Raw genomic sequence first — 15,630 nt, forward strand, 5'->3', positions numbered from 1 at the left:
ACAATACCACAGTAGTTATCACCAAGGTCCAACACAAGGAGCCCGAAGATCGGAAGGAAGGTGAGTGTCTCCTCCACTCACATATGTGGGTAAAGGGGGCTCCACTACAATTCATTATTGATAGCAAAAGTCAAAATAACTGATGAGCGCCAATATTGGAGCAAGGAAGCTACAACTCCTAGGCTACCAGCTTTACTTATCAACCCGAGGTTCGTACAAACTTGGAGGTGACAGTGTTGTATGCACAAGTAAAAGTGATGGTCCTGCCTATTGTCACTATTCAGCTGGCGAGAGACCACTGGGGTTCCAAGCCAGCGTTTTATGGAGTCAGAAGAAGCTTGATTCTTTGATGGAAGAAGGACAAATCTACTCTAAGAGAGCTACTCTACTGCAGTAATGAAAAAAACAACATGTAATGCTAAATCACACCATACCCTAATTAACCATTTAAGCAGCTATGCTAAGTAGAATTTCTAAATCAACACTAAAAAAATGCTACTATCTAAGTTACAAAAGTAAAAATAATCAAACCATACTAATGTGCAAGCAAAAAAACTAAACTAAATATGTTTTCACCTTTTTGGTTTTTTAGGCAAAATCAAGTATGCAAACTAATTGTTCTTATGGATGGGACCGGTGTATGGAAGGTGTTTGAGGATGGCTAGAAGGTTTATGAAGTGGTTGGATGGTGTGGAGGGGTCCTAGGAGGATTTTTGTGACTTCCTAGAGGTTTCCCATCAATTCAGCCTCAAAATAGGCTGTTTCAGGAAAACCTACAGGATGTACTAGAAACCTACAGGATGATCCTGTAGGAATTACAAGAAACCTGCAGGATACAACCGAGAGCTAATTGTGAGGTGTTGGAGGTATTTGGAATCTTGGGAAAGGTGTGTGATGAGTGTAATGGGGTGTTATGGGGTGTTAGAAGGTCTAGGAGCACTCGGGAGTCAATATCCAAGATAAGGGATTACTAGATTCCCTCAATGTATCTAGGGGAATTTCAATGAAAAATGATGAAAAACAAGTGAGGGTGATGGTGAAACAAGAGATGGCTAAGGTGGATGAAGGGTAGGTGATTGTTGGTGATGAAGTCTGGGTCTCCTCCTAAAGAACCTACTCTGCTTAAAACATGTGTGTCTTCCAAGAACTATGCAACAAGATACATTTTCATAAAATAGAAAAGCATAAATCAATTGCCTATATTATGCATGAAGAAATTTGTTGAAGGGAATGAAAGCATGAGTGGGATCTTATTGAAGAAGTGGAGATGGAAAACTATGACAATGAAATTTGCCTTGCAACATGAACCAAATACTGAATCAAAGACAACAAACTCCAAAGCTCATACAAGAACTAGAAATTTGTGTTTTTGGGGCTACTGAAGGGTCCCTTCCTCAAGTCATGGTCCTAGAGGGAGGAAGTGAGGTCGAGACACCTGCTGAAAACTTTGTGGTGATCCTTTTTCCTGCTACTTGAAATAAGGCACAAATGGAAGCAAACTATCACACAACCAATCTAATCTATATTGTTGTAATGGAAATGCATCTACTAAGAAAATGAACAATTAAGCTATGAATTTATACTAGCATACATGTACAATAAAGAGGAGCCTTAGCTGCTAGGGTTTGGCCCTAACCCAAGAGCTTCAGCCCTATGAGTTAATTCAATGCTGGCTCAAAACAAAACTCATTCTTATTACCAAAACAATGGATTACATCAAAAACTGTCACAAGTCTTGTAGTTCGAAAATAGTGTAGAGTTTTACAATCAAAAATTCAAATCCTACTGAGGTCCTAGGCCGCTCTACCTATACATCTAATGTCCCCAACTACTTCCTTAAAATTAGGGAGCCTCAGCTCCCAAACTCGAGATAAACTGGTGCTTTGTCTTTCACTTGCTCGGCTGCCTTCTAGTCCTCATGATTTGGTTGTTTGCACTCCAAGCTGATGGAGGAATATTCGAATGGAGGGATAGTAAATGAGGAGGATTTACCTCCTATAATCCCTCTCCCTTGTCCCATTCAAGTTTTGACCTTGGTCTTTGCCAAAATTCCTTGCTTTTATCCTTTAATCCTGCATTAAATGCACATTAGACCACAAAGCAAAATATCCAACTCTAACTCATCTCCCAAACAAAATATAATCAAAAGTATGCAATAAGTTATGAGAATAGTTGGTTTGACTAAGCTAGGAGGTGAATTAAGGCCCATATAATTCCCTAATTATGAGGCTCATCATCACCCTCCTACTGAAAGTGTTGCTCATCCTCTGAGCAACTTAGTCAATATCCATATCCTTCATGGCTCTGGTAGCCTCTCTGACATCCCATGCCTCTGTTGTGGTCTCCTCTTCTTGTTCATAGAAGCCTACTTTCTTTTCTAATTCTTCCCACTACCTCTTTTCTTCTTCTTCTCTTCTCCCTTCAAGAATCCCTAAGAGTAGTAGTGGACTGAGTTTTAGGCCTATCCAATTGACCTTAAACCTTTGCATAGATTGCTTATACATAGGTGTCCTGTTGAGTGCCTCTCTCAACCTTTGAGGGGAGTGATATTCTCTTATCTTTAAGTTGTGTGGCAGTGTGTTCCATCTTCTTAGGCAAGCATGTATACTATCATCTCCTAGTAGCCTAAACATGTCCTCAAAATGTGAAATTGTTTTCTCTTGGACAACAAGATATCTAGGTGCCAGCTGAGGATCATTTGCAATCAAATTATGGGTATTGATGAGGGCCATGGGATTTGATTGTTCAGCTCTGATCAAAAGAGGTTCAATTTGCTCTTTGGCCAATATTCTTTTCATCTTTACAGCTCTTGACTCCTCATGGTTCATCCATGATGCCAAAGCCATTAATTGTAGATCTCCTAGCTTGGTATTAGGGTCCCAAACGTTCATGTCTCTGAGGGCCATGTTTTGCAAATAAAACTTAGCCATTTTGGCCCTATCGTCTAGTGTACTTTGATCACAAAGATCAATAAACTGCATGTAGTCCTGAAATGGCATGGTTCCCCTCTGTGCTAGTGTCTTAATCTGAAATTGCAGCCATTGTTCTTTGAGGTAAAGAGCATAGGATTTAGCTGGCATCCTACACTGGATTGCCTCCAAGGAGAGGCTGGCCATACATGCTAGTTGGTTCTCTCTTTCCTGCAGTTGTCCCCTCAGCCATGCATTTTCTGTCTCAAGTTGATTTCTCATTATAGCTTCTCTGTCCCTTAAGCCACTTAGCTCTCTACCCATTTCTTTGAGTTTCTCTTCCATGTGCCCAATGTCTTCCACCCCCTTTGATTTGGCGATCTGCATCCATCGGTGGGTTCTAGCCCTCTCCTTCTCAAGCTCGAAGAACAGTGGGATGGAAAATTTTTGAGGTATTACCCTGCCTCCTTCAATAAACCGGTAATAGGATTCCAGGTTAGGTTGGGGGCTGGGTTCCTTTGTCTCTGGGTCTTCCTGTAGATTCATTAGAGTATCTTGTAGGACTGTTTTTGCTTCCTGTAGATTTTTTTGTGGATCCTATAGGATTGCCTTACCCTTTGAGGAAGTTGATCTAGTAGTAGGCCTCCTTACATAGGTGATAGGGGACTTAGGGGAAGGCATTTTGTCTTTTTTTGTAGGGGAATCTTCAATCTCAATAGGAATTTTTGTTGATGTTTGTGGCTTCCCTTGTTTTATTCTTGTGCTCTTTCTTGTTCTGAAATATAGTGGGGTCTGCCTCTGCCTTTTTCCTTTTTGCTTGATTGGGGTGTTGAGAGCAGTGAGGGCAGTTGTTGCCTCTCTCTCAGTGGCCTCTGGAGACACCCTAGGTGACTCCTCCTTGTGTTCTTTCCCCTCTATTTTATTTCCTTCTTCCTCTTTGTTTTTCCTGTCTTCTTCCTCTTGTAGATCTTCATCATCTCTATCAGTTTCCTCCTTAATTTCCTCCTCTGTTTCTTCATCATCCTCCTTCTCTTCTCCCTCTTCTTCTTCAACTTCATCATGTTCCTCTGTGTCAGCTCCTTCTTCATCCATCTCATCCTTATCTTGCTCTGTATCTTCCTCTTCCTGTTTTACCTCCTCTTCACTGACAGTAGGACTAACATCATAAGTGAGGGCTTTGATGTCATCCTCTACTGGCAAGTCTCTAAAGACTGACCATGTTATAGGGGTTCTGAGGTTTTGGAGGGCATATTCAATGAGGATCCTAATCAACCCATGGTGAGCCAATTGTTTGGAATTCCCCTCCTTCACTTTGATACTTGGGTCTATGAGTGATTGTAGCAAGAAATATGGTATGCTGAGTCTTTGGTGAGGTTGTGTTTCTACCCCAAATCTTAATTCCTTAAGGATTCTGAAATGATATCCATAGGCAACACTATATCTACCCTCACATGAGATGTATTTGATGAGTTGGTAGCCTACCTCCATGGGTATGACAGACTTTCCCTCCTTATTCCATTTTTTCCTTAGTGGGTTCTTCACCTTATAAAAATAATTTTCTTTTTTCCACCTGGTTGGCTCCTTTGTCTTCTTTTCTCCATGGGATTCCTAGGGGAAGTGTGGTGACCCTGCTGATGAGATTTGGGGTGAGATCTATAGTGAGGCTCCTTACTAAAACAATGGCATGGATTATGTTGTGTGGAGTGAGGGAGAGAGAAAATTCTTGAGCCACCTCATCGTCATACCCTCTAAATTTTTCGAAAAACCCCATCCATTTGAGTATTGTAAAGATTTCAAGCACCTGGGGGTGTTGTTTGATTCTCACAGTGTTTGTGGGATCTCTCCTATTAAACCCTCCTGTCATCTTGTTGGTGAAGCTTGAGGAGAAAATGAGAGGGTTGACACAATTTTTCAAATGCACGAGCAAAACAAAGTTGACTATGTATTTAATTCACTTCACACATTTGCTAAATTCACTCAATTTCAGAGTATCCTTGGTTCATTTACTTGCAAAGGGGGATGAAATTGTAGAGCCTACCTCTTTAGACTAGTTACAACGGCCAATTCTCATGATATACCTTTTGAACTATTCTCAGCCAATCTTGTAGACAGTCTCTGTGTATCCTATAGACTATATCTTGTAGGAATTCCTATGCATGCTCCTGTAGGAATTCCTGTGCAGAACGATGGATCTTTGCTTCCAGTGGGTGGCCTGGGTTATGAGAGTGACTTGAGTGAGGGATTTTCGAGGAGGTGAAATGCATGAATGCATGGGTACAATGTTTTATTTCCTCTTATGGTGATTTGAGGTGAGGTGGTGTGCTGGCAGCAAAGGTACATTGCCATTTTTGGACCATTGGTCCCCACTACCACCTCATCATTTCCCACTCCTCGTAATCAGCTCCCACCTCATAGATTCATAGTTTAACCGCATTTTTTCCTACTCCTTCTTTGTCTTTGAGTTGATTGTAGCCACGTGTGAGAGGACACCCAGTTGTGCATGTGCTGACTGAACGAAGGTGGCCAAGTTAACTGGCCACCTTTTCACTTATAAACCAACTATCTCGTAACCCTTACAATTTTTTACTACATGATGCATATGAGTGAGCGAGCGGGATACTTACCTGTGGTTTCAATGCTATGTTGCAGTTGTCGAAGACCAGAGGTGTTGCGTTGTATATTTGCTGCATGCCATTCTTCTTCCTCCTCTTGTTGTCTACTAATGGTTTCTTTTTTTTTGTAGGTATCTGTGGCTGAAGATCTGATGTTGCTGCTATGGAGCTCCAGGATCATCCTAGTGAAGACCTGTTGTTGTTGTGATTGGCATTCTGTGGGATAGGCTGCTACGGGATTTCCTACAGGATGTCCTGTAGTTGCTTCTCTCTCAGAATTCTTTAATCATTTGCTTGTTGGGGCTGTGGGGATGGTTACATGGAAGGAAAGAAGGAGTATAAGTGTGGAGATCAAAGGATACTCAGATAATTCTCTTACTCCTCTCTGTTTCCCTTTTTTCTAAGACTCGCAGAAACTATTGAAACTGCTTTTTTTTTTTTGTTTTGAATGGTGAGTGCAGGAATGATGATGGTGGAAGAGGTGAGGTGCTAGATCATGCATAGCGTGAATTTTAGGGACCTAATAAATCCATCATGTGCCTTCAAATTGATTCCTGTAGGATTTCCAGGTCACTGTAATTCCTACAGGATCATCCTGTAGGTTTTTGGGGGATCCTATAGGAATATAGGGGATCCTGTAGAAAACAAAATCTTTGCATAAATCGAAGAAATGGAGTGGAAAAATGACAAAAATGATGGAGGGATGCATGGTAAGGAGTGGAGAAGATGAATATATGACAGGTATGGGTCTCCTTGGGATCCTCTTTTTCTCCTTAACTGTCTTTCTCGCCCACCTGCAAATGGAAATTTCATGACAACTATATATATATATTGAAAAACAACTAGGCTGCCTCAGAAAGGTTTTCACCCTAGTTGTTTGCCCTGGGAACCTCAAGGAAGGTTTTCATCCAGGGATCTTCTTATTCTCTTTTTCTTTTTGTTCTTTTGTTTTTCTTCATCACTGGGCCACCACACGAGGTTTTCAACCCTGTTAGAGTCGGTCTAGTAGCCCTCCATCAGCGATCAAAGCTCTTTGCATTTGCATAAGTAGGTGTCTCATCAGTGTCATCTTATTGCATTCCATTAGGCATGCCATAACCCTGATGGAGGAGCTGGTGTCTTTATTCCCCTCTTGGCACTGCTGGATCAAGTTGTTTCAGTCATTAAACTTTTTCAAGGTTACTTGTCTTGTCTTGAGGTCAAAATTCTAGGTCTAGGGTTTAGGTCCAATTTGTCTTCGAGGTCATGTCTCTAAAAGTCAATAAATGCCCAGCAGGCCAGAGGGATGATTGCCAAAGTGCTTCTTTAAAAGATTTCATCTTGTACAGCTAATTATTACCTTGGATTTAAAAACCCTGTTTTTAAAGCCAAGGTCATTTTCTCAAATTTTGTAAAAAAAAATTGTAAAAATTCAAAATTCTTTGAAAGTCAGCACGCAGCCCTGGTCCCCTTTGCCAAGACTCCTCAGAAGCTATCCCTGCAAAAATTTTCAAGAAAAACATCAATTCAACCAATTTCAGGACAAAAGGAAACCATAAAGTCAGCAGCATTCAAAGTTTAAAAAGTGTCATGGAAAAACATTAGAAAGTGGGTTGTGACATGAAATTTATTCAAAGCAAGGCTATAAAGGCTCTATTTCCCTCCATCAAGCTCCATTGTGCATCCAAGTGATAGAGAAATCAGTTGCAAGAGCGTTTGAGTGAATTCGGTGAGTTTGGGAGGCGCGCGACCCGTCAGGCGAGCGCGACCCGTCAAGCGCGCGCGAGCTGTTGCGTGAGGCGCGCGACCTATCAGCGTTCCCTCTACACAAAACCGCCAGCAAGCTGCCAAGGAACCACAAGTTACTAAATTTTGCAAGGTATGCCCTCAATCATGAAAATTTATTGCTTGCTACAGTTCAAGAAGATCATGATTGTATTTTTAAAGGTCTTCATTTGCAAGTAAAAGTCTCCATTGTGCTTTTGGGCTTGAAGTTGTCAAAATTGCTAGGGTTTATTATGTTGTTTTGAGGTATCCCTTTTCTTTCCTATTGTCCACCTCCCATTACATATTCCTTATCATTTTATTTAACCTTCCCTTCCAAATTTGCTAAGAGCCTAAAACCCTATCCCTCTCTCCAAGAAATCAAAAAATTAAAATCCTAACCCTACCTCCCATAACATCCTTGTAAGTAAAATTGTATAATGATGTATATGCAATGATTTTTCCCCTAAAACTCCCTGTTTCATTATTATTCCCAATTTCCCTTTAAAGTATCCCTTCCCTAACATTTCCCTTGTGCTTCTTGTCCCCTTAAACCCTTCCCTAACATTTCCCTTGTGCTTCTTGTCCCCTTAAAACAGCATTTTAATCAGCAGTTTTCAAAGCAGAAACAGCAGTACATTTCAGCCACTCTACTCCTAAAACAATGTCAGAAACCGAAACCAATTATGAGCAAAGTGATGACCATGAGTCAGCTTCAGAGTTTGAGGTACAGAGGAGACCTCACAAAGGTGGAAAGAGCGGTCATCATAGGAGAGAGGAGCCCACCTCTTTGACTGATTTGCAGGCTTGTCCAATTGCAGTCTCATGTTTCCGTTATATGTCTTGTTATGAGTTTTGCGAGAGGATCTCTCAGATTCAGCATCACAGGGAGTTGGCTCGCTTGTTTGTTTTGCATTTGCATGATGGGCATGTGAACCTTGCAGGGGTGGATTTTACATTGACACCTGAGATGATTGCTCAGGCAACAGGGATACCAAATGTTGGAGAAGTGTGGAACAAGCAAAAAATATTGGACAATGTTCAGTTTGAGCCTTACATTAAACCTGCATTCATGAGACAAGTGACAGGTGTATTTCCTTTCAGATTTTTGAGGAATGAGTATGCTCCATTTATGAGACTTATCATGCGATATTTCACCTGTGAGGGCAGATTTTCACTTGTGTATTCATATCATATTCGCTTATTGATGCATTTCACACGGGTACGGATGATGAACATCCCGGTTTTCTTGTGCCAGAATATTGAGAGGATGGTGCCTTTGATGTAGAGGAAGAGCCCAGCACAACAATATAGGAGCCTCTATCATTATGGTTTGATTCAGCTTGTGGTCATACATCAGTTGGCACAGCAGGGCATCCCATGGGAAGAGTTTATCTCTCATGAGTTTTTCACAGCACCACTACCACATCCTGAGATTGTTCATGAGGAGGGAGGACCATCACAGCAGCATGATATCCATGAGACTAGACATGTCAGCTCTCCTCCATTGGTCACTTATCAGAGAGGCCACAGGGCCTTATTTGCAGCAGCTCGGCGAGTATTTTCTCCACACCAGGTGGAAGGGGTCTCGCCTTCTTCATCAGCACCACGAGTGTTATCTCCACATCAGGTGGAAGGGGCCTCGTCTCCGACAGCAGCACAGGTATCAGAGAGGGGCAAACAGCCCAGGATTGATGAGGGGCCATCAGGTGTTCCAGACATAGAGGTGGTAGACCTTGATATTAGTTCTCCTAGCCTAGAGTCAAAGGAGATCATTCAGCACCTAAGAGCTGAAAATGATTCATTGCAGCGAAGATTGGAAGGGGCACAATGGACGATCACCTATTTAGAGCAGCGCAACAAGCAGTTGGAGGATGAGCACAATCTTGATGAGTTGCGGAGGATCCATGAGGACCGCAACTTGGCTCGAAAGAGACCCGGCGATTTGGTACCTGTTGAGCGAGAGGCTATGCTTCTCCAGGTCAATGCTCATTTGGAGAGGTTGCTGGCCAAGGCCAACCAAGATAAGGACTTGCTTAGGAATATGAAAAATCATTATTGGGCGCGGATGCACGTATGCAAGGCGAAAATGAAAGTGCTCCAAAGGAAGTTGGCCAAAGCACAAAAATGAAGGAAAAGGCCCGACCCCCTCCATATCTTGGCTGAGGCTTCTTTGAAGGAGCATGATACTAAATAACTCAACTCCAGCATAAATTTCAAAAAAAATTGATCATTTTGGGTCATTTTTTATTTTTTTTGGCAAAATACAGGTTTTCCTCCCTGACGGGTCGCGCGCCGCGCACGACCCTTTCGATTGGCAACTCCATTTTGGAAAAACTCAACATTTCTGGATTTTTCATGAAAATTTACACTTGCTCAGCCATTACTAAGAAATTTCACCAAGTTTTGGGCCTCCAGAAAGTCAAAAAACAAGCAAAAAATGACTTTCTGCCACATTTTTGACACACAGGGAGCAGTCTTGGGAGATTGAAATTTTGGAGGGGCAAATGACAAAAAAATTCAGAAATTCCACTTGGGTTGGAAAGTAGACATCTAGACCTTTCCAACAAGCCCACTTTTGCCTCATTTGGACACCTGAAAGTGCCTCAAAAGTTCCTCCAAAGGCGCGCGACCCGTCCAGGAAATGCGCGCGACCCATCAGGCAATTTTCACAATTTTTCACTTACAGCTCATGGATTCGCCCAGCTTTTACTAGTTTTGACTTTTGATGGGATTTTTCACCCTCTTTGATGTAATTTATGTATTTTCATGTTGATATGACACTTATTTACCTTCTCTAGAAGATTCATTCATGAAATAGCATGCATTTAATGAATGAATTGGTTTCCTAGCTTATAGAGGCAAGTTGTTTTGATTGCCTAGTTTTCAGTGCTTAGTTTAGAATTGGTTGAAACAGCTCCTAGAAGGATGAGCTCGACCCCTAGAGGTAGGGAAAGATGTTAGATGGCCTATATTTTGTACTTTCTTGCTCATTTTCATGGTTGGACTCTTGAGGGAGAAGCTCTTATTGTATTACTCACTGTATCTCTGCAATTTTTGGCAAAGGAAGACCAGGGTTTTGCAGTCCTTTTTGGGATTCTTGTGGTCACATGTATTGATGGTGTGTTTCTCTTTGTACTTGTAAGTGTGTTATGTGAATCATTTCTTTACTTTTCCTTCTGCAAATTAGGCAAATGAAGTGTTAAAGTAGAATTCATGACTGTCATGCTCTGCTTTTAAGTTTGCTTAATATCAATGTTTTCAACTGTTTAAGGGGAATTCAAGGTTATTGCTTGCTCTCCTTAGCTCCTCACCGGTCATTCTCATCCATCCATCTCTATCAAAGGCATCAATATTGTTTCCTACCTCGCCCCAAAGAACCCCTTGCGAAAACTGTGTCCAATCCCTGCAGCCGAAATTTCCATTCCCCAATTTTCCACCAAAACTTTAAAAATCTCAAATTTAAACCTCTTGATCAGTTTACTAGCCTAAAATCAGTGTTTCCCTATTGGTCATCTCGCCCATTGAAGATCTTTACCGAGATAGACCTAAGAGAGCCCTCTCCTGCCCCGTAGGGCTAGCTACGAGGCTAAGTGGTTTGATGTTGCCTTGGAATTTACCTTTCTCAGCCTAAGGTGAAATTTCAAGCGCTAACATATTGGCGACCATACTGGGGAGAACAAACTTATTTGTGGATTGATGTGTTGGTTTCATAAGTCTTAGACGGAGCCTGAAGTTATGCCAGGTAGCCTTCGAAACGCTTTTGCTTTGCATTAGCGGAAGTAGATAAACGTTGCTCAGTCCATCTCCGTGAGCTTGTGAATACAGCACTTCATTTGCATTTTACCCCAGTACATGTATCAAGTTCAGATCTGATTGTTGATAGTGAACAACGATCATATACTGACCAGGCTGAAATCATTCACCTAGCGACTTCATTCACTGAAAAATCCAGAGATCAATGCTTCATGGTGACTTCACTGCAGAGAGATCAGTAGCTTTGAGCTTTTCAAGATGGATCGGATTGCAAGAAGATACGCTCCCCTGAGCCGAGATCACATCCCTGGTTTTCCAAATAAAATTCCGAAGGTAGATTGGTCAAGGAATTTGCCTACATTTAATGATGATGGTAAGAAGGATGCTGCTCTTCATCTAGTTAGATTTCATATGCATATTCGCAAGTTGAAGGTGGATTTTCCTGAAGATTGTTTGATGAAGATATTCTTGGCCACTCTGGAAGGTGAAGCCCAATCATGGTATGAAAGTTTGCCGCCTGCTTGTATTTACTGTTTAAAGGATTTTCATGCCTTGTTCATTGAAAGATATAAGGACTCTTATCCATCATTAAACTTAGTTCAAGACTGTTGCAAGCATGCTTATAGTTTTATTGAAAGACTTGAGAAGTTTTATGAAGATGATAATTTTATGGATGTTGAGATCATGGAGGCTCTGTATGAGAAACCATTTCAGCAGCACACAGAAATCTTAGAGGATACTTATCAAGATCAGCAGGTTGAAGATAATATGGCTGAAAATGATGAAAGAGCAAATGTTGTTTCAGATCTGTCCATAGAAGAAGACATCATGCAGGTAACGCAGGAAAGTAATGTTCCAATCTCAGAAAGTGATGATGATAAATCAGATCGAGAGATAAATTGTGATGAGGTAAAACATGTTGTTCCGGATCTCATAAAAGAGAGTTGTATTGTCGCGGCTGCCTCAAATGAAGAAAATGGAGTAGCAGACCTAAATGCTCTCATCTCACCAGCACTAGATCTTCATGAGGAGATAGTTCATTGCCTCTGTGAAAAACAAGACAAGATCTTCGTTCAAGTAAGTGAAACAGTTCCTTTGGATGAATTTATGGTAGATGATAGAAATGTCATTTTTGCGCTTCAAGAATCAGCTGAAGTTTCTTTCCTTATGATTGAAGAATGTAATAAGGAACTTGATAATTTGGTTATGATATCATATGAAGATGACCTACCATATTGTCAGACTACAGAAGATCATAGCATACAGGATTACCTTTCAGATTCTTCATATGTTTCATGTGCTGAAATGTTTTTCCAAGAAGAGATCTGCTCATCCATTTGTTCGGAGTTTTTTGAAGCTTATGAGCATACTTTTACTGAAGCACATGATGAAGGCAGATCAGAATTTGAAACAAAGGACATCTTGTTCTTTCAGCAGGAGGTGGCAATGGCAAATCTTCATGTTTCTTACGATCCTCTAGCAAGTTTGTTGCAGTCAACAGTGAAGGTGATTATTGCAGTATTCAGTGATGAAGGAGAATATGGTCGACTATATTTTTGGATGCCCAGTTACCAGTATTTATTGTTGACCAGAAGATCTAATCAGGAGAATCAATCAAGAAGGCATCTGCTTGATTGGTTGCATTGGCATTTTGATATTGTTTGATGGTATATTGTCTTGTAAGAAACATAGGTGGTTGTCATCATGATTTCAAATCTTGATGGACTGTTGCCCTTCAATAAGCTTTGTAAGTTCTTGTTTTAGTTAAGTCAGTCATGAGTCATTTGTGAGTCAGTTTTTAGTCATGTAGGTTTCATAATTGAGTCGGTTGAATCAAGTTTCAGTCAATAAATGAGTCAAAGTCTTGTATTGTTTGTCAAATAATGACTCCATTGCCCAATGATTATAAGGCACTGGTCTGCTCTCCCAGAGGTCTAAGGTTCTTGGTACCTCCAAGGAGCTACCATCCCCATTGGAGCCAATGTTAGAGTCGGTCTAATAGCCCTCCATCAGCAATCAAAGCTCTTTGCATTTGCATAAGTAGGTGTCTCATCAGTGTCATCTTAGTGCATTCCATTAGGCATGCCATAACCCTGATGGAGGAGCTGGTGTCTTTATTCCCCTCTTGGCACTGCTGGATTAAGTTGTTTCAGTCATTAAACTTTTTCAAGGTTACTTGTCTTGTCTTCAGGTCAAAATTCTAGGTCTAGGGTTTAGGTCCAATTTGTCTTCGAGGTCATGTCTCTAAAAGTCAATAAATGCCCAGCAGGTCAGAGGGATGATTATCAGAGTGTTTCTTTAAAAGATTTCATCTTGTACAGCTAATTATTACCTTGGATTTAAAAACCCTGTTTTTAAAGCCAAGGTCATTTTCTCAAATTTTGTAAAAAAAAAAATTGTAAAATTCAAAATTCTTTGAAAGTCAGCACGCACCCCTGGTCCCCTTTGCCAAGACTCCTCAGAAGCTATCCCTGCAAAAATTTTCAAGAAAAACATCAATTCAACCAATTTCAGGACAAAAGGAAACCATAAAGTCAGCAGCATTCAAAGTTTAAAAAGTGTCATGGAAAAACATTAGAAAGTGGGTTGTGACATGAAATTTATTCAAAGCAAGGCTATAAAGGCTCTATTTCCCTCCATCAAGCTCCATTGTGCATCCAAGTGATAGAGAAATCAGTTGCAAGAGCGTTTGAGTGAATTCGGTGAGTTTGGGAGGCGCGCGACCCGTCAGGCGAGCGCGACCCGTCAGGCCACCTCCGCCAGTGTTAATTCTCAACGGGCGCGACCCGTCAAGCGCGCGCGACCTGTTGGGTGAGGCGCGCGACCTATCAGCGTTCCCTCTACACAAAACCGCCAACAAGCTGCCAAGGAACCACAAGTTACTAAATTTTGCAAGGTAGGCCCTCAATCATGAAAAATTATTGCTTGCTACAGTTCAAGAAGATCATGATTGTATTTTTAAAGGTCTTCATTTGCAAGTAAAAGTCTCCATTGTGCTTTTGGGCTTGAAGTTGTCAAAATTGCTAGGGTTTATTATGCTGTTTTGAGGTATCCCTTTTCTTTCCTATTGTCCACCTCCCATTACATATTCCTTATCATTTTATTTAAACTTCCCTTCCAAATTTGCTAAGAGCCTAAAACCCTACCCTCTCCCCAAGAAATCAAAAAATTAAAATCCTAACCCTACCTCCCATAACATCCTTGTAAGTAAAATTGTATAATGATGTATATGCAATGATTTTTCCCCTAAAACTCCCTGTTTCATTATTATTCGCAATTTCCCTTTAAAGTATCCCTTCCCTAACATTTCCCTTGTGCTTCTTGTCCCCTTAAACCCTTCCCTAACATTTCCCTTGTGCTTCTTGTCCCCTTAAAACAGCATTTTAATCAACAGTTTTCAAAGCAGAAACAGCAATACATTTCAGCCACTCTGCTCCTAAAACAATGTCAGAAACCGAAACCAATTATGAGCAAAGTGATGACCATGAGTCAGCTTCAGAGTTTGAGGTACAGAGGAGACCTCACAAAGGTGGAAAGAGCGGTCATCATAGGAGAGAGGAGCCCACCTCTTTGACTGATTTGCAGGCTTGTCCAATTGCAGTCTCATGTTTCCGTTATATGTCTTGTTATGAGTTTTGCGAGAGGATCTCTCAGATTCAGCATCACAGGGAGTTGGCTCGCTTGTTTGTTTTGCATTTGCATGATGGGCATGTGAACCTTGCAGGGGTGGATTTTACATTGACACCTGAGATGATTGCTCAAGCAACAGGGATACCAAATGTTGGAGAAGTGTGGAACAAGCGCAAAATATTGGACAATGTTCAGTTTGAGCCTTACATTAAACCTGCATTCATGAGACAAGTGACGGGTGTATTTCCTTTCAGATTTTTGAGGAATGAGTATGCTCCATTGATGAGACTTATCATGCGCTATTTCACCTGTGAGGGCAGATTTTCACTTGTGTATTCATATCATATTCGCTTATTGATGCATTTCACACGGGTACGGATGATGAACATCCCGGTTTTCTTGTGCCAGAATATTGAGAGGATGGTGCCTTTGATGCAGAGGAAGAGCCCAGCACAACAATATAGGAGCCTCTATCATTATGGTTTGATTCAGCTTGTGGTCATACATCAGTTGGCACAGCAGGGCATCCCATGGGAAGAGTTTATCTCTCATGAGTTTTTCACAGCACCACTACCACATCCTGAGATTGTTCATGAGGGAGGACCATCACAGTAGCATGATATCCATGAGACTAGACATGTCAGCTCTCCTCCATTGGTCACTTATTAGAGAGGCCACAGGGCCTTATTTGCAGCAGCTCGGCGAGTATTTTCTCCACACCAGGTGGAAGGGGTCTCGCCTTCTTCATCAGCACCACGAGTGTTATCTCCACATCAGGTGGAAGGGGCCTCGTCTCCGACAGCAGCACAGATATCAGAGAGGGGCAAACAACCCAGGATTGATGAGGGGCCATCAGGTGTTCCAGACATAAAGGTGGTAGACCTTGATATTAGTTCTCCTAGCCTAGAGTCAAAGGAGATCATTCAGCACCTAAGAGCTGAAAATGATTCATTGCAGCGAAGATTGGAAGGGGCACAATG

Source organism: Pinus tabuliformis, chromosome J (assembly GCF_031772625.1).
Source record: "Pinus tabuliformis cultivar Carrire ecotype Pingquan chromosome J, CPIR1, whole genome shotgun sequence".
NCBI classification, from domain to species: domain Eukaryota; kingdom Viridiplantae; phylum Streptophyta; class Pinopsida; order Pinales; family Pinaceae; genus Pinus; species Pinus tabuliformis.